Source organism: Danio rerio, chromosome 4, assembly GCF_049306965.1.
Source record: "Danio rerio strain Tuebingen ecotype United States chromosome 4, GRCz12tu, whole genome shotgun sequence".
In the NCBI taxonomy this organism is placed as follows: Eukaryota; Metazoa; Chordata; class Actinopteri; order Cypriniformes; family Danionidae; genus Danio; species Danio rerio.
This window is the reverse complement of record NC_133179.1, coordinates 48,029,303-48,047,500: the sequence shown is the minus strand read 5'-3', so window position 1 is coordinate 48,047,500 and position 18,198 is coordinate 48,029,303. Positions and strand designations below refer to the sequence as shown.

General features: G+C 46.6%; 1 protein-coding gene and 31 non-coding genes across 35 annotated transcripts in view; 31 read left to right on the top strand and 1 right to left on the bottom strand.

Moving 5' to 3' along the window:
* Positions 1-18,198, bottom strand: part of zgc:113135 — a 283,991-nt gene that overhangs the window by 161,020 nt on the left and 104,773 nt on the right. The gene's annotated exons all lie outside the window — the stretch shown is intronic.
* LOC141384195 (U6 spliceosomal RNA) lies at positions 2,219-2,325 on the top strand. The gene has a single exon (XR_012405251.1). It is a non-coding gene; the product is annotated as a U6 spliceosomal RNA (small nuclear RNA).
* Positions 2,744-2,850, top strand: LOC137494872 (U6 spliceosomal RNA). The gene has a single exon (XR_011014816.2). It is a non-coding gene; the product is annotated as a U6 spliceosomal RNA (small nuclear RNA).
* Positions 3,274-3,380, top strand: LOC141384242 (U6 spliceosomal RNA). The gene has a single exon (XR_012405300.1). It is a non-coding gene; the product is annotated as a U6 spliceosomal RNA (small nuclear RNA).
* On the top strand, positions 3,801-3,907 carry LOC137494893 (U6 spliceosomal RNA). The gene has a single exon (XR_011014837.2). It is a non-coding gene; the product is annotated as a U6 spliceosomal RNA (small nuclear RNA).
* On the top strand, positions 4,331-4,437 carry LOC141384241 (U6 spliceosomal RNA). The gene has a single exon (XR_012405299.1). It is a non-coding gene; the product is annotated as a U6 spliceosomal RNA (small nuclear RNA).
* On the top strand, positions 4,861-4,967 carry LOC141384194 (U6 spliceosomal RNA). Its single transcript, XR_012405250.1, has one exon. It is a non-coding gene; the product is annotated as a U6 spliceosomal RNA (small nuclear RNA).
* LOC141384240 (U6 spliceosomal RNA) lies at positions 5,386-5,492 on the top strand. Its single transcript, XR_012405298.1, has one exon. It is a non-coding gene; the product is annotated as a U6 spliceosomal RNA (small nuclear RNA).
* Positions 5,913-6,019, top strand: LOC137494623 (U6 spliceosomal RNA). The gene has a single exon (XR_011014569.2). It is a non-coding gene; the product is annotated as a U6 spliceosomal RNA (small nuclear RNA).
* LOC137494807 (U6 spliceosomal RNA) lies at positions 6,443-6,549 on the top strand. The gene has a single exon (XR_011014752.2). It is a non-coding gene; the product is annotated as a U6 spliceosomal RNA (small nuclear RNA).
* On the top strand, positions 6,973-7,079 carry LOC141384193 (U6 spliceosomal RNA). Its single transcript, XR_012405249.1, has one exon. It is a non-coding gene; the product is annotated as a U6 spliceosomal RNA (small nuclear RNA).
* On the top strand, positions 7,498-7,604 carry LOC141384175 (U6 spliceosomal RNA). The gene has a single exon (XR_012405231.1). It is a non-coding gene; the product is annotated as a U6 spliceosomal RNA (small nuclear RNA).
* On the top strand, positions 8,028-8,134 carry LOC141384239 (U6 spliceosomal RNA). Its single transcript, XR_012405296.1, has one exon. It is a non-coding gene; the product is annotated as a U6 spliceosomal RNA (small nuclear RNA).
* On the top strand, positions 8,555-8,661 carry LOC137494808 (U6 spliceosomal RNA). The gene has a single exon (XR_011014753.2). It is a non-coding gene; the product is annotated as a U6 spliceosomal RNA (small nuclear RNA).
* LOC137494907 (U6 spliceosomal RNA) lies at positions 9,080-9,186 on the top strand. The gene has a single exon (XR_011014851.2). It is a non-coding gene; the product is annotated as a U6 spliceosomal RNA (small nuclear RNA).
* LOC137494548 (U6 spliceosomal RNA) lies at positions 9,608-9,714 on the top strand. Its single transcript, XR_011014494.2, has one exon. It is a non-coding gene; the product is annotated as a U6 spliceosomal RNA (small nuclear RNA).
* Positions 10,138-10,244, top strand: LOC137494522 (U6 spliceosomal RNA). The gene has a single exon (XR_011014468.2). It is a non-coding gene; the product is annotated as a U6 spliceosomal RNA (small nuclear RNA).
* Positions 10,665-10,771, top strand: LOC137494549 (U6 spliceosomal RNA). Its single transcript, XR_011014495.2, has one exon. It is a non-coding gene; the product is annotated as a U6 spliceosomal RNA (small nuclear RNA).
* LOC137494809 (U6 spliceosomal RNA) lies at positions 11,195-11,301 on the top strand. The gene has a single exon (XR_011014754.2). It is a non-coding gene; the product is annotated as a U6 spliceosomal RNA (small nuclear RNA).
* Positions 11,725-11,831, top strand: LOC137494972 (U6 spliceosomal RNA). Its single transcript, XR_011014916.2, has one exon. It is a non-coding gene; the product is annotated as a U6 spliceosomal RNA (small nuclear RNA).
* On the top strand, positions 12,255-12,361 carry LOC141384192 (U6 spliceosomal RNA). Its single transcript, XR_012405248.1, has one exon. It is a non-coding gene; the product is annotated as a U6 spliceosomal RNA (small nuclear RNA).
* On the top strand, positions 12,780-12,886 carry LOC137494810 (U6 spliceosomal RNA). Its single transcript, XR_011014755.2, has one exon. It is a non-coding gene; the product is annotated as a U6 spliceosomal RNA (small nuclear RNA).
* Positions 13,307-13,413, top strand: LOC137494885 (U6 spliceosomal RNA). Its single transcript, XR_011014829.2, has one exon. It is a non-coding gene; the product is annotated as a U6 spliceosomal RNA (small nuclear RNA).
* On the top strand, positions 13,837-13,943 carry LOC137494550 (U6 spliceosomal RNA). The gene has a single exon (XR_011014496.1). It is a non-coding gene; the product is annotated as a U6 spliceosomal RNA (small nuclear RNA).
* On the top strand, positions 14,367-14,473 carry LOC137494991 (U6 spliceosomal RNA). Its single transcript, XR_011014935.2, has one exon. It is a non-coding gene; the product is annotated as a U6 spliceosomal RNA (small nuclear RNA).
* Positions 14,892-14,998, top strand: LOC137494626 (U6 spliceosomal RNA). Its single transcript, XR_011014572.2, has one exon. It is a non-coding gene; the product is annotated as a U6 spliceosomal RNA (small nuclear RNA).
* LOC137494530 (U6 spliceosomal RNA) lies at positions 15,422-15,528 on the top strand. The gene has a single exon (XR_011014476.2). It is a non-coding gene; the product is annotated as a U6 spliceosomal RNA (small nuclear RNA).
* LOC137494551 (U6 spliceosomal RNA) lies at positions 15,949-16,055 on the top strand. Its single transcript, XR_011014497.2, has one exon. It is a non-coding gene; the product is annotated as a U6 spliceosomal RNA (small nuclear RNA).
* Positions 16,479-16,585, top strand: LOC137494897 (U6 spliceosomal RNA). The gene has a single exon (XR_011014841.2). It is a non-coding gene; the product is annotated as a U6 spliceosomal RNA (small nuclear RNA).
* Positions 17,009-17,115, top strand: LOC137494811 (U6 spliceosomal RNA). Its single transcript, XR_011014756.2, has one exon. It is a non-coding gene; the product is annotated as a U6 spliceosomal RNA (small nuclear RNA).
* On the top strand, positions 17,534-17,640 carry LOC137494627 (U6 spliceosomal RNA). Its single transcript, XR_011014573.2, has one exon. It is a non-coding gene; the product is annotated as a U6 spliceosomal RNA (small nuclear RNA).
* Positions 18,064-18,170, top strand: LOC137495001 (U6 spliceosomal RNA). Its single transcript, XR_011014945.2, has one exon. It is a non-coding gene; the product is annotated as a U6 spliceosomal RNA (small nuclear RNA).

Sequence of the window (18,198 nt, the reverse complement as noted above, 5' to 3'; positions counted from 1 at the left end):
CTATCTATCTATCTATCTATCTACCTTTATCTATCTACCTTTACCTATCTATCTATCTATCTGTCTGTCTGTCTGTCTGTCTGTCTGTATCTATCTATCTATCTATCTATCTATCTATCTATCTATCTATCTATCTATCTATCTATCTACCTCTACCTATCTATCTATCTATCTATCTATCTATCTATCTATCTATTTATCTATCCATCATGCTAACAACATGCTAATTCATGCTAGAATCATGCTAGTTACATGCTAATTCATGCTAGAATCATGCTAGTCACATGCTAATTCATGCTAGAATCATGCTAGTCACATGCTAATTCATGCTAGAATCATGCTAGTCACATGCTAATTCATGCTAGAATCATGCTAACAACATGCTAATTCATGCTAGAATCATGCTAATTTATGCTATAATCATGCTAGTAACATGCTAATCCATGCTAGAATCATGCTAACAACATGCTAATTCATGCTAGATTCATGCTAGTAACATGCTAATTCATGCTAGAATCATGCTAGTATCATGCTAATTCATGCTAGCATCGTGCTAACAACATGCTAATTCATGCTAGAATCATGCTAGTAACATGCTAATTCATGCTAGAATCATGCTAACAACATGCTAATTCATGCTAGAATCATGCTAGTAACATGCTAATTCATGTTAGAATCATGCTAACAACATGCTAATTCATGCTAGAATCATGCTAACAACATGCTAGTTCATGCTAGAATCATGCTAACAATATGCTAATTCATGCTAGAATCATGCTAGTGAAATGCTAATTCATGCTAGAATCATGCTAACAACATGCTAATTCTTGCTAGAATCATGCTAGTAACATGCTAATTCATGTTAGAATCATGCTAACAACATGCTAATTCATGCTAGAATCATGCTAGTAACATGCTAATTCATGCTAGAAGCATGCTAACAACATGCTAATTTATGCTAGAATCATGCTAGTAGCATGCTAATTCATGCTAGAATCTTGCTAGTAACATGCTAAATCATGCTAGAATCATGCTAACAACATGCTAATTCATGCTAGAATCATGCTAACAACATGCTAATTCATGCTAGAATTGTGCTAATTCATGCTAGTAACATGCTAATTCATGCTAGAATCGTGCTAACAACATGCTAATTCATGTTAAAATCATGCTAACAACATGCTAATTATTGCTAAAATCATGCTAGTAACATGCTAATTCATGCTAAAATCATGCTAACAACATGCTAATTCATGCTAGAATCATGCTAATTCATGCTAAAAGCATGCTAACAACATGCTAAATCATGCTAGAATCATGCTAGTAACATGCTAATTCATGCTAGAATCATGCTAGTAACATGCTAATTCATGCTAGAATCATGCTAACAACGTGCTAATTCATGCTAGAATTATGCTAACAACATGCTAATTCATGCTAAAATCATGCTAGTAACATGCTAATTCATGTTAAAATCATGCTAGGTACATGCTAATTCATGCTAGAATCATGCTAGTAACATGCTAATTCATGCTAGAATCGTGCTAACAACATGCTAATTCATGCTAGAATCAAGCGAACAACATGCTAATTCATGCTAGAATCATGCTAGTAACATGCTAATTTATGCTAAAATCATGCTAACAACATGCTAATTCATGCTAAAATCATGCTAGTAACATGCTAATTCATGCTAGAATCATGCGAACAACATGCTATTTCACGTTAAAATCATGCTAATAACATGCTAATCTATCTATCTATCTCTCTATCTATCTATCTATCTATCTATCTATCTATCTATCTATCTATCTATCTATCTATCTATCTATCTATCTATCTATCTATCTATCTATCTCTTTTCATAGTTTTAAAAACTGTTTAAACTAAATAAACTATTACCGTCAGGCTTTCACAAGCCAGCCTCAAAGTTTGTTCTCAAACTTTAAGAATCTAGTTTGTTTTGTTGTGCAACCAATGCACTTTCAAAGCCCTTGCTTTACTGGGACTTTGCCATAGGCTATCCTGACACTCTAATTTCCCCCTGTCCATAAACTTGGTGACCTACTGCATCAATCAGTGTGCCTAGCACTGACAGGGCCAAAGCTCTGTAGTGCACGGCATACAAGTGGGAACATGGCTCTCCAGGTCCCACCACCTTGGAGGAACATTGCTGGGACTCAAGGCGTACATATGCCCTGAGCCTGACTGCTGATCTGTGCTCGCTACGGTGGCACATATACTAAAATTGGATCGATACAGAGAAGATTAGCATGGCCCCTGCGAAAGGATGACACGCAAATCCGTGAAGCGCTCCATATTGCTTTTTTAGTGCGTGGGTAAAAGTACAGAAATGAAAAAAGACAAAAGGCTTTTCACGTTTCCAAATGGTGCATGACGATGGGTTTAGCAAATCGTGGGAGGTGCTGCTGGGTCAACTGGAAAGTCTACATGCATGGTGACAACGAATGTGGGATGCTTTGATCATATGTTTTGTTGTGCTAATGCACTTCCAAAGCCCTTGCTTTAGTGGGATTGCCATAGGCTATCCTGACACTCTAAATTCCCCCCGTCCATAAACTTGGTGACCTACTGCATCAATCAGTGTGCCTAGCACTGACAGGGCCAAAGCTCTGTAGTGCACGGCATACAAGTGGGAACATGGCTCTCCAGGTCCCACCACCTTGGAGGAACATTGCTGGGACTCGAGGCGTACATATGCCCTGAGCCTGTCCACTCGTCCGTGCTCGCTACGGTGGCACATATACTAAAATTGGATCGATACAGAGAAGATTAGCATGGCCCCTGCGAAAGGATGACACGCAAATCCGTGAAGCGCTCCATATTGTTGTTTTAGTGCGTGGGTAAAAGTACAGAAATGCAAAAAGACAAAAGGCTTTTCACGATTCCAAATGGTGCATGAGGATGGGTTTAGCAAATCGTGGGAGGTGCTGCTGGGTCAACTGGAAAGTCTACATGCATGGTGAAAACGAATGTGGGATGCTTTGATCATTTGTTTTGTTGTGCAACCAATGCACTTTCAAAGCCCTTGCTTTACTGGGACTTTGCCATAGGCTATCCTGACACTCTAATTTCCCCCTGTCCATAAACTTGGTGACCTACTGCATCAATCAGTGTGCCTAGCACTGACAGGGCCAAAGCTCTGTAGTGCACGGCATACAAGTGGGAACATGGCTCTCCAGGTCCCACCACCTTGGAGGAACATTGCTGGGACTCGAGGCGTACATATGCCCTGAGCCTGACTGCTGATCTGTGCTCGCTACGGTGGCACATATACTAAAATTGGATCGATACAGAGAAGATTAGCATGGCCCCTGCGAAAGGATGACACGCAAATCCGTGAAGCGCTCCATATTGCTGTTTTAGTGCGTGGGTAAAAGTACAGAAATGAAAAAAGACAAAAGGCTTTTCACGATTCCAAATGGTGCATGAGGATGGGTTTAGCAAATCGTGGGAGGTGCTGCTGGGTCAACTGGAAAGTCTACATGCATGGTGAAAACGAATGTGGGATGCTTTGATCGTTTGTTTTGTTGTGCTAATGCACTTCCAAAGCCCTTGCTTTAGTGGGACTTTGCCATAGGCTATCCTGACACTCTAATTTCCCCCTGTCCATAAACTTGGTGACCTACTGCATCAATCAGTGTGCCTAGCACTGACAGGGCCAAAGCTCTGTAGTGCACGGCATACAAGTGGGAACATGGCTCTTCGGGTCCCACCACCTTGAAGGAACATTGCTGGGACTCGAGGCGTACATATGCCCTGAGCCTGACCGCTGGTCTGTGCTTGCTACGGTGGCACATATACTAAAATTGGATCGATACAGAGAAGATTAGCATGGCCCCTGCGAAAGGATGACACGCAAATCCGTGAAGCGCTCCATATTGCTGTTTTAGTGCGTGGGTAAAAGTACAGAAATGAAAAAAGACAAAAGGCTTTTCACGATTCCAAATGGTGCATGAGGATGGGTTTAGCAAATCGTGGGAGGTGCTGCTGGGTCAACTGGAAAGTCTACATGCATGGTGAAAACGAATGTGAGATGCTTTGATCGTTTGCTTTGTTGTGCAACCAATGCACTTCCAAAGCCCTTGCTTTACTGGGACTTTGCCATAGGCTATCCTGACACTCTAATTTCCCCCCGTCCATAAACTTGGTGACCTACTGCATCAATCAGTGTGCCTAGCACTGACAGGGCCAAAGCTCTGTAGTGCACGGCATACAAGTGGGAACATGGCTCTCCAGGTCCCACCACCTTGGAGGAACATTGCTGGGACTCGAGGCGTACATATGCCCTGAGCCTGTCCACTCGTCCGTGCTCGCTACGGTGGCACATATACTAAAATTGGATCGATACAGAGAAGATTAGCATGGCCCCTGCGAAAGGATGACACGCAAATCCGTGAAGCGCTCCATATTGCTGATTTAGTGCGTGGGTAAAAGTACAGAAATGCAAAAAGACAAAAGGCTTTTCTCGATTCCAAACGGTGCATGAGGATGGGTTTAGCAAATCGTGGGAGGTGCTGCTGGGTCAACTGGAAAGTCTACATGCATGGTGAAAACGAATGTGGGATGCTTTGATCATTTGTTTTGTTGTGCAACCAATGCACTTTCAAAGCCCTTGCTTTACTGGGACTTTGCCATAGGCTATCCTGACACTCTAATTTCCCCCTGTCCATAAACTTGGTGACCTACTGCATCAATCAGTGTGCCTAGCACTGACAGGGCCAAAGCTCTGTAGTGCACGGCATACAAGTGGGAACATGGCTCTCCAGGTCCCACCACCTTGGAGGAACATTGCTGGGACTCAAGGCGTACATATGCCCTGAGCCTGACTGCTGATCTGTGCTCGCTACGGTGGCACATATACTAAAATTGGATCGATACAGAGAAGATTAGCATGGCCCCTGCGAAAGGATGACACGCAAATCCGTGAAGCGCTCCATATTGCTTTTTTAGTGCGTGGGTAAAAGTACAGAAATGAAAAAAGACAAAAGGCTTTTCACGTTTCCAAATGGTGCATGACGATGGGTTTAGCAAATCGTGGGAGGTGCTGCTGGGTCAACTGGAAAGTCTACATGCATGGTGACAACGAATGTGGGATGCTTTGATCATATGTTTTGTTGTGCTAATGCACTTCCAAAGCCCTTGCTTTAGTGGGATTGCCATAGGCTATCCTGACACTCTAAATTCCCCCCGTCCATAAACTTGGTGACCTACTGCATCAATCAGTGTGCCTAGCACTGACAGGGCCAAAGCTCTGTAGTGCACGGCATACAAGTGGGAACATGGCTCTCCAGGTCCCACCACCTTGGAGGAACATTGCTGGGACTCGAGGCGTACATATGCCCTGAGCCTGACTGCTGATCTGTGCTCGCTACGGTGGCACATATACTAAAATTGGATCGATACAGAGAAGATTAGCATGGCCCCTGCGAAAGGATGACACGCAAATCCGTGAAGCGCTCCATATTGCTGTTTTAGTGCGTGGGTAAAAGTACAGAAATGAAAAAAGACAAAAGGCTTTTCACGATTCCAAATGGTGCATGAGGATGGGTTTAGCAAATCGTGGGAGGTGCTGCTGGGTCAACTGGAAAGTCTACATGCATGGTGAAAACGAATGTGGGATGCTTTGATCGTTTGTTTTGTTGTGCTAATGCACTTCCAAAGCCCTTGCTTTAGTGGGACTTTGCCATAGGCTATCCTGACACTCTAATTTCCCCCTGTCCATAAACTTGGTGACCTACTGCATCAATCAGTGTGCCTAGCACTGACAGGGCCAAAGCTCTGTAGTGCACGGCATACAAGTGGGAACATGGCTCTTCGGGTCCCACCACCTTGAAGGAACATTGCTGGGACTCGAGGCGTACATATGCCCTGAGCCTGACCGCTGGTCTGTGCTTGCTACGGTGGCACATATACTAAAATTGGATCGATACAGAGAAGATTAGCATGGCCCCTGCGAAAGGATGACACGCAAATCCGTGAAGCGCTCCATATTGCTGTTTTAGTGCGTGGGTAAAAGTACAGAAATGAAAAAAGACAAAAGGCTTTTCAAGATTCCAAATGGTGCATGAGGATGGGTTTAGCAAATCGTGGGAGGTGCTGCTGGGTCAACTGGAAAGTCTACATGCATGGTGAAAACGAATGTGAGATGCTTTGATCGTTTGCTTTGTTGTGCAACCAATGCACTTCCAAAGCCCTTGCTTTACTGGGACTTTGCCATAGGCTATCCTGACACTCTAATTTCCCCCCGTCCATAAACTTGGTGACCTACTGCATCAATCAGTGTGCCTAGCACTGACAGGGCCAAAGCTCTGTAGTGCACGGCATACAAGTGGGAACATGGCTCTCCAGGTCCCACCACCTTGGAGGAACATTGCTGGGACTCGAGGCGTACATATGCCCTGAGCCTGTCCACTCGTCCGTGCTCGCTACGGTGGCACATATACTAAAATTGGATCGATACAGAGAAGATTAGCATGGCCCCTGCGAAAGGATGACACGCAAATCCGTGAAGCGCTCCATATTGCTGATTTAGTGCGTGGGTAAAAGTACAGAAATGCAAAAAGACAAAAGGCTTTTCTCGATTCCAAATGGTGCATGAGGATGGGTTTAGCAAATCGTGGGAGGTGCTGCTGGGTCAACTGGAAAGTCTACATGCATGGTGAAAACGAATGTGGGATGCTTTGATCATTTGTTTTGTTGTGCAACCAATGCACTTTCAAAGCCCTTGCTTTACTGGGACTTTGCCATAGGCTATCCTGACACTCTAATTTCCCCCTGTCCATAAACTTGGTGACCTACTGCATCAATCAGTGTGCCTAGCACTGACAGGGCCAAAGCTCTGTAGTGCACGGCATACAAGTGGGAACATGGCTCTCCAGGTCCCACCACCTTGGAGGAACATTGCTGGGACTCAAGGCGTACATATGCCCTGAGCCTGACTGCTGATCTGTGCTCGCTACGGTGGCACATATACTAAAATTGGATCGATACAGAGAAGATTAGCATGGCCCCTGCGAAAGGATGACACGCAAATCCGTGAAGCGCTCCATATTGCTTTTTTAGTGCGTGGGTAAAAGTACAGAAATGAAAAAAGACAAAAGGCTTTTCACGTTTCCAAATGGTGCATGACGATGGGTTTAGCAAATCGTGGGAGGTGCTGCTGGGTCAACTGGAAAGTCTACATGCATGGTGACAACGAATGTGGGATGCTTTGATCATATGTTTTGTTGTGCTAATGCACTTCCAAAGCCCTTGCTTTAGTGGGATTGCCATAGGCTATCCTGACACTCTAAATTCCCCCCGTCCATAAACTTGGTGACCTACTGCATCAATCAGTGTGCCTAGCACTGACAGGGCCAAAGCTCTGTAGTGCACGGCATACAAGTGGGAACATGGCTCTCCAGGTCCCACCACCTTGGAGGAACATTGCTGGGACTCGAGGCGTACATATGCCCTGAGCCTGTCCACTCGTCCGTGCTCGCTACGGTGGCACATATACTAAAATTGGATCGATACAGAGAAGATTAGCATGGCCCCTGCGAAAGGATGACACGCAAATCCGTGAAGCGCTCCATATTGTTGTTTTAGTGCGTGGGTAAAAGTACAGAAATGCAAAAAGACAAAAGGCTTTTCACGATTCCAAATGGTGCATGAGGATGGGTTTAGCAAATCGTGGGAGGTGCTGCTGGGTCAACTGGAAAGTCTACATGCATGGTGAAAACGAATGTGGGATGCTTTGATCATTTGTTTTGTTGTGCAACCAATGCACTTTCAAAGCCCTTGCTTTACTGGGACTTTGCCATAGGCTATCCTGACACTCTAATTTCCCCCTGTCCATAAACTTGGTGACCTACTGCATCAATCAGTGTGCCTAGCACTGACAGGGCCAAAGCTCTGTAGTGCACGGCATACAAGTGGGAACATGGCTCTCCAGGTCCCACCACCTTGGAGGAACATTGCTGGGACTCGAGGCGTACATATGCCCTGAGCCTGACTGCTGATCTGTGCTCGCTACGGTGGCACATATACTAAAATTGGATCGATACAGAGAAGATTAGCATGGCCCCTGCGAAAGGATGACACGCAAATCCGTGAAGCGCTCCATATTGCTGTTTTAGTGCGTGGGTAAAAGTACAGAAATGAAAAAAGACAAAAGGCTTTTCACGATTCCAAATGGTGCATGAGGATGGGTTTAGCAAATCGTGGGAGGTGCTGCTGGGTCAACTGGAAAGTCTACATGCATGGTGAAAACGAATGTGGGATGCTTTGATCGTTTGTTTTGTTGTGCTAATGCACTTCCAAAGCCCTTGCTTTAGTGGGACTTTGCCATAGGCTATCCTGACACTCTAATTTCCCCCTGTCCATAAACTTGGTGACCTACTGCATCAATCTGTGTGCCTAGCACTGACAGGGCCAAAGCTCTGTAGTGCACGGCATACAAGTGGGAACATGGCTCTTCGGGTCCCACCACCTTGGAGGAACATTGCTGGGACTCGAGGCGTACATATGCCCTGAGCCTGACCACTGGTCTGTGCTTGCTACGGTGGCACATATACTAAAATTGGATCGATACAGAGAAGATTAGCATGGCCCCTGAGAAAGGATGACACGCAAATCCGTGAAGCGCTCCATATTGCTTTTTTAATGCGTGGGTAAAAGTACAGAAATGAAAAAAGACAAAAGGCTTTTCACGTTTCCAAATGGTGCATGAGGATGGGTTTAGCAAATCGTGGGAGGTGCTGCTGGGTCAACTGGAAAGTCTACATGCATGGTGACAACGAATGTGGGATGCTTTGATCATATGTTTTGTTGTGCTAATGCACTTCCAAAGCCCTTGCTTTAGTGGGATTGCCATAGGCTATCCTGACACTCTAAATTCCCCCCGTCCATAAACTTGGTGACCTACTGCATCAATCAGTGTGCCTAGCACTGACAGGGCCAAAGCTCTGTAGTGCACGGCATACAAGTGGGAACATGGCTCTCCAGGTCCCACCACCTTGGAGGAACATTGCTGGGACTCGAGGCGTACATATGCCCTGAGCCTGACTGCTGATCTGTGCTCGCTACGGTGGCACATATACTAAAATTGGATCGATACAGAGAAGATTAGCATGGCCCCTGCGAAAGGATGACACGCAAATCCGTGAAGTGCTCCATATTGCTGTTTTAGTGCGTGGGTAAAAGTACAGAAATGAAAAAAGACAAAAGGCTTTTTTACGATTCCAAATGGTGCATGAGGATGGGTTTAGCAAATCGTGGGAGGTGCTGCTGGGTCAACTGGAAAGTCTACATGCATGGTGAAAACGAATGTGGGATGCTTTGATCGTTTGTTTTGTTGTGCTAATGCACTTCCAAAGCCCTTGCTTTAGTGGGACTTTGCCATAGGCTATCCTGACACTCTAATTTCCCCCTGTCCATAAACTTGGTGACCTACTGCATCAATCAGTGTGCCTAGCACTGACAGGGCCAAAGCTCTGTAGTGCACGGCATACAAGTGGGAACATGGCTCTTCGGGTCCCACCACCTTGAAGGAACATTGCTGGGACTCGAGGCGTACATATGCCCTGAGCCTGACCGCTGGTCTGTGCTTGCTACGGTGGCACATATACTAAAATTGGATCGATACAGAGAAGATTAGCATGGCCCCTGCGAAAGGATGACACGCAAATCCGTGAAGCGCTCCATATTGCTGTTTTAGTGCGTGGGTAAAAGTACAGAAATGCAAAAAGACAAAAGGCTTTTCACGATTCCAAATGGTGCATGAGGATGGGTTTAGCAAATCGTGGGAGGTGCTGCTCGGTCAACTGGAAAGTCTACATGCATGGTGAAAACGAATGTGGTATGCTTTGATCATTTGTTTTGTTGTGCAACCAATGCACTTCCAAAGCCCTTGCTTTACTGGGACTTTGCCATAGGCTATCCTGACACTCTAATTTCCCCCTGTCCATAAACTTGGTGACCTACTGCATCAATCAGTGTGCCTAGCACTGACAGGGCCAAAGCTCTGTAGTGCACGGCATACAAGTGGGAACATGGCTCTCCAGGTCCCACCACCTTGGAGGAACATTGCTGGGACTCGAGGCGTACATATGCCCTGAGCCTGACTGCTGATCTGTGCTCGCTACGGTGGCACATATACTAAAATTGGATCGATACAGAGAAGATTAGCATGGCCCCTGCGAAAGGATGACACGCAAATCCGTGAAGCGCTCCATATTGCTGTTTTAGTGCGTGGGTAAAAGTACAGAAATGCAAAAAGACAAAAGGCTTTTCACGATTCCAAATGGTGCATGAGGATGGGTTTAGCAAATCGTGGGAGGTGCTGCTGGGTCAACTGGAAAGTCTACATGCATGGTGAAAACGAATGTGGGATGCTTTGATCGTTTGTTTTGTTGTGATAATGCACTTCCAAAGCCCTTGCTTTAGTGGGACTTTGCCATAGGCTATCCTGACACTCTAATTTCCCCCTGTCCATAAACTTGGTGACCTACTGCATCAATCAGTGTGCCTAGCACTGACAGGGCCAAAGCTCTGTAGTGCACGGCATACAAGTGGGAACATGGCTCTTCGGGTCCCACCACCTTGAAGGAACATTGCTGGGACTCGAGGCGTACATATGCCCTGAGCCTGACCGCTGGTCTGTGCTTGCTACGGTGGCACATATACTAAAATTGGATTGATACAGAGAAGATTAGCATGGCCCCTGCGAAAGGATGACACGCAAATCCGTGAAGCGCTCCATATTGCTGTTTTAGTGCGTGGGTAAAAGTACAGAAATGAAAAAAGACAAAAGGCTTTTCACGATTCCAAATGGTGCATGAGGATGGGTTTAGCAAATCGTGGGAGGTGCTGCTGGGTCAACTGGAAAGTCTACATGCATGGTGAAAACGAATGTGAGATGCTTTGATCGTTTGCTTTGTTGTGCAACCAATGCACTTCCAAAGCCCTTGCTTTACTGGGACTTTGCCATAGGCTATCCTGACACTCTAATTTCCCCCCGTCCATAAACTTGGTGACCTACTGCATCAATCAGTGTGCCTAGCACTGACAGGGCCAAAGCTCTGTAGTGCACGGCATACAAGTGGGAACATGGCTCTCCAGGTCCCACCACCTTGGAGGAACATTGCTGGGACTCGAGGCGTACATATGCCCTGAGCCTGTCTACTCGTCTGTGCTCGCTACGGTGGCACATATACTAAAATTGGATCGATACAGAGAAGATTAGCATGGCCCCTGCGAAAGGATGACACGCAAATCCATGAAGCGCTCCATATTGCTGATTTAGTGCGTGGGTAAAAGTACAGAAATGCAAAAAGACAAAAGGCTTTTCACGATTCCAAATGGTGCATGAGGATGGGTTTAGCAAATCGTGGGAGGTGCTGCTGGGTCAACTGGAAAGTCTACATGCATGGTGAAAACGAATGTGGGATGCTTTGATCATTTGTTTTGTTGTGCAACCAATGCACTTTCAAAGCCCTTGCTTTACTGGGACTTTGCCATAGGCTATCCTGACACTCTAATTTCCCCCTGTCCATAAACTTGGTGACCTACTGCATCAATCAGTGTGCCTAGCACTGACAGGGCCAAAGCTCTGTAGTGCACGGCATACAAGTGGGAATATGGCTCTCCAGGTCCCACCACCTTGGAGGAACATTGCTGGGACTCGAGGCGTACATATGCCCTGAGCCTGACTGCTGATCTGTGCTCGCTACGGTGGCACATATACTAAAATTGGATCGATACAGAGAAGATTAGCATGGCCCCTGCGAAAGGATGACACGCAAATCCGTGAAGCGCTCCATATTGCTTTTTTAGTGCGTGGGTAAAAGTACAGAAATGCAAAAAGACAAAAGGCTTTTCACGATTCCAAATGGTGCATGAGGATGGGTTTAGCAAATCGTGGGAGGTGCTGCTGGGTCAACTGGAAAGTCTACATGCATGGTGAAAACGAATGTGGGATGCTTTGATCGTTTGCTTTGTTGTGCAACCAATGCACTTCCAAAGCCCTTGCTTTAGTGGGACTTTGCCATAGGCTATCCTGACACTCTAATTTCCCCCTGTCCATAAACTTGGTGACCTACTGCATCAATCTGTGTGCCTAGCACTGACAGGGCCAAAGCTCTGTAGTGCACGGCATACAAGTGGGAACATGGCTCTCCAGGTCCCACCACCTTGGAGGAACATTGCTGGGACTCAAGGCGTACATATGCCCTGAGCCTGACTGCTGATCTGTGCTCGCTACGGTGGCACATATACTAAAATTGGATCGATACAGAGAAGATTAGCATGGCCCCTGCGAAAGGATGACACGCAAATCCGTGAAGCGCTCCATATTGCTTTTTTAGTGCGTGGGTAAAAGTACAGAAATGAAAAAAGACAAAAGGCTTTTCACGTTTCCAAATGGTGCATGACGATGGGTTTAGCAAATCGTGGGAGGTGCTGCTGGGTCAACTGGAAAGTCTACATGCATGGTGACAACGAATGTGGGATGCTTTGATCATATGTTTTGTTGTGCTAATGCACTTCCAAAGCCCTTGCTTTAGTGGGATTGCCATAGGCTATCCTGACACTCTAAATTCCCCCCGTCCATAAACTTGGTGACCTACTGCATCAATCAGTGTGCCTAGCACTGACAGGGCCAAAGCTCTGTAGTGCACGGCATACAAGTGGGAACATGGCTCTCCAGGTCCCACCACCTTGGAGGAACATTGCTGGGACTCGAGGCGTACATATGCCCTGAGCCTGTCCACTCGTCCGTGCTCGCTACGGTGGCACATATACTAAAATTGGATCGATACAGAGAAGATTAGCATGGCCCCTGCGAAAGGGTGACACGCAAATCCGTGAAGCGCTCCATATTGTTGTTTTAGTGCGTGGGTAAAAGTACAGAAATGAAAAAAGACAAAAGGCTTTTCACGATTCCAAATGGTGCATGAGGATGGGTTTAGCAAATCGTGGGAGGTGCTGCTGGGTCAACTGGAAAGTCTACATGCATGGTGAAAACGAATGTGGGATGCTTTGATCGTTTGTTTTGTTGTGCTAATGCACTTCCAAAGCCCTTGCTTTAGTGGGACTTTGCCATAGGCTATCCTGACACTCTAATTTCCCCCTGTCCATAAACTTGGTGACCTACTGCATCAATCAGTGTGCCTAGCACTGACAGGGCCAAAGCTCTGTAGTGCACGGCATACAAGTGGGAACATGGCTCTTCGGGTCCCACCACCTTGAAGGAACATTGCTGGGACTCGAGGCGTACATATGCCCTGAGCCTGACCGCTGGTCTGTGCTTGCTACGGTGGCACATATACTAAAATTGGATCGATACAGAGAAGATTAGCATGGCCCCTGCGAAAGGATGACACGCAAATCCGTGAAGCGCTCCATATTGCTGTTTTAGTGCGTGGGTAAAAGTACAGAAATGAAAAAAGACAAAAGGCTTTTCACGATTCCAAATGGTGCATGAGGATGGGTTTAGCAAATCGTGGGAGGTGCTGCTGGGTCAACTGGAAAGTCTACATGCATGGTGAAAACGAATGTGAGATGCTTTGATCGTTTGCTTTGTTGTGCAACCAATGCACTTCCAAAGCCCTTGCTTTAGTGGGACTTTGCCATAGGCTATCCTGACACTCTAATTTCCCCCCGTCCATAAACTTGGTGACCTACTGCATCAATCAGTGTGCCTAGCACTGACAGGGCCAAAGCTCTGTAGTGCACGGCATACAAGTGGGAACATGGCTCTCCAGGTCCCACCACCTTGGAGGAACATTGCTGGGACTCGAGGCGTACATATGCCCTGAGCCTGTCCACTCGTCCGTGCTCGCTACGGTGGCACATATACTAAAATTGGATCGATACAGAGAAGATTAGCATGGCCCCTGCGAAAGGATGACACGCAAATCCGTGAAGCGCTCCATATTGCTGATTTAGTGCGTGGGTAAAAGTACAGAAATGCAAAAAGACAAAAGGCTTTTCTCGATTCCAAATGGTGCATGAGGATGGGTTTAGCAAATCGTGGGAGGTGCTGCTGGGTCAACTGGAAAGTCTACATGCATGGTGAAAACGAATGTGGGATGCTTTGATCATTTGTTTTGTTGTGCAACCAATGCACTTTCAAAGCCCTTGCTTTACTGGGACTTTGCCATAGGCTATCCTGACACTCTAATTTCCCCCTGTCCATAAACTTGGTGACCTACTGCATCAATCAGTGTGCCTAGCACTGACAGGGCCAAAGCTCTGTAGTGCACGGCATACAAGTGGGAACATGGCTCTCCAGGTCCCACCACCTTGGAGGAACATTGCTGGGACTCAAGGCGTACATATGCCCTGAGCCTGACTGCTGATCTGTGCTCGCTACGGTGGCACATATACTAAAATTGGATCGATACAGAGAAGATTAGCATGGCCCCTGCGAAAGGATGACACGCAAATCCGTGAAGCGCTCCATATTGCTTTTTTAGTGCGTGGGTAAAAGTACAGAAATGAAAAAAGACAAAAGGCTTTTCACGTTTCCAAATGGTGCATGACGATGGGTTTAGCAAATCGTGGGAGGTGCTGCTGGGTCAACTGGAAAGTCTACATGCATGGTGACAACGAATGTGGGATGCTTTGATCATATGTTTTGTTGTGCTAATGCACTTCCAAAGCCCTTGCTTTAGTGGGATTGCCATAGGCTATCCTGACACTCTAAATTCCCCCCGTCCATAAACTTGGTGACCTACTGCATCAATCAGTGTGCCTAGCACTGACAGGGCCAAAGCTCTGTAGTGCACGGCATACAAGTGGGAACATGGCTCTCCAGGTCCCACCACCTTGGAGGAACATTGCTGGGACTCGAGGCGTACATATGCCCTGAGCCTGTCCACTCGTCCGTGCTCGCTACGGTGGCACATATACTAAAATTGGATCGATACAGAGAAGATTAGCATGGCCCCTGCGAAAGGATGACACGCAAATCCGTGAAGCGCTCCATATTGTTGTTTTAGTGCGTGGGTAAAAGTACAGAAATGCAAAAAGACAAAAGGCTTTTCACGATTCCAAATGGTGCATGAGGATGGGTTTAGCAAATCGTGGGAGGTGCTGCTGGGTCAACTGGAAAGTCTACATGCATGGTGAAAACGAATGTGGGATGCTTTGATCATTTGTTTTGTTGTGCAACCAATGCACTTTCAAAGCCCTTGCTTTACTGGGACTTTGCCATAGGCTATCCTGACACTCTAATTTCCCCCTGTCCATAAACTTGGTGACCTACTGCATCAATCAGTGTGCCTAGCACTGACAGGGCCAAAGCTCTGTAGTGCACGGCATACAAGTGGGAACATGGCTCTCCAGGTCCCACCACCTTGGAGGAACATTGCTGGGACTCGAGGCGTACATATGCCCTGAGCCTGACTGCTGATCTGTGCTCGCTACGGTGGCACATATACTAAAATTGGATCGATACAGAGAAGATTAGCATGGCCCCTGCGAAAGGATGACACGCAAATCCGTGAAGCGCTCCATATTGCTGTTTTAGTGCGTGGGTAAAAGTACAGAAATGAAAAAAGACAAAAGGCTTTTCACGATTCCAAATGGTGCATGAGGATGGGTTTAGCAAATCGTGGGAGGTGCTGCTGGGTCAACTGGAAAGTCTACATGCATGGTGAAAACGAATGTGGGATGCTTTGATCGTTTGTTTTGTTGTGCTAATGCACTTCCAAAGCCCTTGCTTTAGTGGGACTTTGCCATAGGCTATCCTGACACTCTAATTTCCCCCTGTCCATAAACTTGGTGACCTACTGCATCAATCAGTGTGCCTAGCACTGACAGGGCCAAAGCTCTGTAGTGCACGGCATACAAGTGGGAACATGGCTCTTCGGGTCCCACCACCTTGAAGGAACATTGCTGGGACTCGAGGCGTACATATGCCCTGAGCCTGACCGCTGGTCTGTGCTTGCTACGGTGGCACATATACTAAAATTGGATCGATACAGAGAAGATTAGCATGGCCCCTGCGAAAGGATGACACGCAAATCCGTGAAGCGCTCCATATTGCTGTTTTAGTGCGTGGGTAAAAGTACAGAAATGAAAAAAGACAAAAGGCTTTTCACGATTCCAAATGGTGCATGAGGATGGGTTTAGCAAATCGTGGGAGGTGCTGCTGGGTCAACTGGAAAGTCTACATGCATGGTGAAAACGAATGTGAGATGCTTTGATCGTTTGCTTTGTTGTGCAACCAATGCACTTCCAAAGCCCTTGCTTTACTGGGACTTTGCCATAGGCTATCCTGACACTCTAATTTCCCCCCGTCCATAAACTTGGTGACCTACTGCATCAATCAGTGTGCCTAGCACTGACAGGGCCAAAGCTCTGTAGTGCACGGCATACAAGTGGGAACATGGCTCTCCAGGTCCCACCACCTTGGAGGAACATTGCTGGGACTCGAGGCGTACATATGCCCTGAGCCTGTCCACTCGTCCGTGCTCGCTACGGTGGCACATATACTAAAATTGGATCGATACAGAGAAGATTAGCATGGCCCCTGCGAAAGGATGACACGCAAATCCGTGAAGCGCTCCATATTGCTGATTTAGTGCGTGGGTAAAAGTACAGAAATGCAAAAAGACAAAAGGCTTTTCTCGATTCCAAATGGTGCATGAGGATGGGTTTAGCAAATCGTGGGAGGTGCTGCTGGGTCAACTGGAAAGTCTACATGCATGGTGAAAACGAATGTGGGATGCTTTGATCATTTGTTTTGTTGTGCAACCAATGCACTTTCAAAGCCCTTGCTTTACTGGGACTTTGCCATAGGCTATCCTGACACTCTAATTTCCCCCTGTCCATAAACTTGGTGACCTACTGCATCAATCAGTGTGCCTAGCACTGACAGGGCCAAAGCTCTGTAGTGCACGGCATACAAGTGGGAACATGGCTCTCCAGGTCCCACCACCTTGGAGGAACATTGCTGGGACTCAAGGCGTACATATGCCCTGAGCCTGACTGCTGATCTGTGCTCGCTACGGTGGCACATATACTAAAATTGGATCGATACAGAGAAGATTAGCATGGCCCCTGCGAAAGGATGACACGCAAATCCGTGAAGCGCTCCATATTGCTTTTTTAGTGCGTGGGTAAAAGTACAGAAATGAAAAAAGACAAAAGGCTTTTCACGTTTCCAAATGGTGCATGACGATGGGTTTAGCAAATCGTGGGAGGTGCTGCTGGGTCAACTGGAAAGTCTACATGCATGGTGACAACGAATGTGGGATGCTTTGATCATATGTTTTGTTGTGCTAATGCACTTCCAAAGCCCTTGCTTTAGTGGGATTGCCATAGGCTATCCTGACACTCTAAATTCCCCCCGTCCATAAACTTGGTGACCTACTGCATCAATCAGTGTGCCTAGCACTGACAGGGCCAAAGCTCTGTAGTGCACGGCATACAAGTGGGAACATGGCTCTCCAGGTCCCACCACCTTGGAGGAACATTGCTGGGACTCGAGGCATACATATGCCCTGAGCCTGTCCACTCGTCCGTGCTCGCTACGGTGGCACATATACTAAAATTGGATCGATACAGAGAAGATTAGCATGGCCCCTGCGAAAGGATGACACGCAAATCCGTGAAGCGCTCCATATTGTTGTTTTAGTGCGTGGGTAAAAGTACAGAAATGCAAAAAGACAAAAGGCTTTTCACGATTCCAAATGGTGCATGAGGATGGGTTTAGCAAATCGTGGGAGGTGCTGCTGGGTCAACTGGAAAGTCTACATGCATGGTGAAAACGAATGTGGGATGCTTTGATCATTTGTTTTGTTGTGCAACCAATGCACTTTCAAAGCCCTTGCTTTACTGGGACTTTGCCATAGGCTATCCTGACACTCTAATTTCCCCCTGTCCATAAACTTGGTGACCTACTGCATCAATCAGTGTGCCTAGCACTGACAGGGCCAAAGCTCTGTAGTGCACGGCATACAAGTGGGAACATGGCTCTCCAGGTCCCACCACCTTGGAGGAACATTGCTGGGACTCGAGGCGTACATATGCCCTGAGCCTGACTGCTGATCTGTGCTCGCTACGGTGGCACATATACTAAAATTGGATCGATACAGAGAAGATTAGCATGGCCCCTGCGAAAGGATGACACGCAAATCCGTGAAGCGCTCCATATTGCTGTTTTAGTGCGTGGGTAAAAGTACAGAA